Raw genomic sequence first — 1,762 nt, forward strand, 5'->3', positions numbered from 1 at the left:
GATTGTCGTCCAAAATTTCGTCATCGTCATCGTCACAGATATTGTCATCCGCGTCGTCATCTGCATCCTGCCAAATTTTGTCACTCGCATGGTCACCTGCATGGACACGGTTTTCGTCATCGGCATCGTCACCAGTGGAACCCTCTTCCACTGTTGAGACGTCGCTTTGTGATGGGTGTGGCAGATTTGAAGCGTGGGTTTCGACGTTTCAAGTAGATTAAGCTGCGTGGCGCATGTTTGCCGACTGTGTCAATCGGTACCTAAAATGCAAGGTATGGGATGTAGTGATATGTAATCATCCCCTCCACGCGACATGCAATTATTTCAGCCTGTCCACATGCGTTTGGAAAGTCGTTTGTCAAGTTTGTCAAGATCAGCGGATATGGCGCTGGACATTGTTCTTGGACCTTTGCTGATATCTACGAACTCCGTCGATACTTGGACACCTGTGACAACAACTTGAACACTCGCAAGACTGTAGTCGAGTCAATTATGTGCAACAATCCTCCACCACCTGCACACTCCGTGATAGATCCATTATCGTGTATGGACAATGTAGAAGACACTAAACATCACGTGATTGAGGAATAATGATATGATTATTCACGTACATTTACCCCTTTACGAAACATTCACGAATCAATCTCCTCAAACTCTAGATTATGCCGTACACATTCAAAAAGATAGTTCTCGACAAGGATTCAACAGTGTGCGATTGACACTGATCGCATCAAGAGGTGGCACGACTTACCCTGCCTCTCCAGTGAAACACAACCCGATACACGCACGTCGATGCCTTGGGTCTGAGTTGTCTACAAGCTCGTAAGTTCGATTCGGCGGGAAAGCGAACGCCACCAGGAACGCCGCCTCATGTGTCCCCGCGAGACCCAGCACTCCGGTGCTGTCGGACGTGTTGTCGATCGATATATCCGGGAACCCGTCAGCATACGCGTCCAATCATCTATTCCAGCATCCACGGAGGGCAAGTTTGCGTCTTGTACAGAGCACATCGAAGGCAGCACGACAAACAGCGCAGATGCCAGCGTAGACAATACATGTATTTGCCTTCGCGATGACTGTCGCGATCAATTGGGGATGGATATAGCATGACGCCGGCAATACATACACATGAATGCATGGCAAACACAACATACGTTGATGGAAACGAAGCTGATATCGTGGAGCTCGGAGCCGGCGCCAGTGACGACCAAAAATGCGTCGTCTGTCCACGACGTGATAGTCAGCTCACCCATTACGCAGCCGGCGGGAGTGCACAAGTGGCACATCCGAATTCTTTGCCCACACTACGAACACAAATCGGAGCGGTAAGTGAAAAACGCAACCAAGCAGTCGCAAAACAACTCAGTGTAGAGATACTTTATTGAGCTTTACTACTCTGTTCCACAAAATTTGCCATGTTGTACTTTTGATTGGCGGCATTTTTCTAATAATACTCCGATTGAGTGTCTGATTGGCGTTCTGGAGAGCGCTAAATCTCTGCTTTAATTGGGTACTTTACAGCACATTCCAGCCATTTTGGTTGTTGAGATATTGCGCGGCAAAACTTCCGGGTCATGGACAGCTAATACAAAATGACCCGCCAGCACTTCATTCCACAATTCATCGGATAGCCAACACGTCCTGCACACACCTATCGCCACTACATGCCTCCTCGTTCACCGCGGGGAGCCGGTGATGCTCCTGTCGCCGTCCGGGACCTCCCAGACGTGCGCAAGCACCTGAGCTTCGCCCATCGCCGCAT

The sequence above is a fragment of the Aphanomyces invadans genome (assembly GCF_000520115.1).
Source record: "Aphanomyces invadans strain NJM9701 unplaced genomic scaffold supercont1.6, whole genome shotgun sequence".
Lineage (NCBI taxonomy): Eukaryota > Oomycota > Saprolegniomycetes > Saprolegniales > Verrucalvaceae > Aphanomyces > Aphanomyces invadans.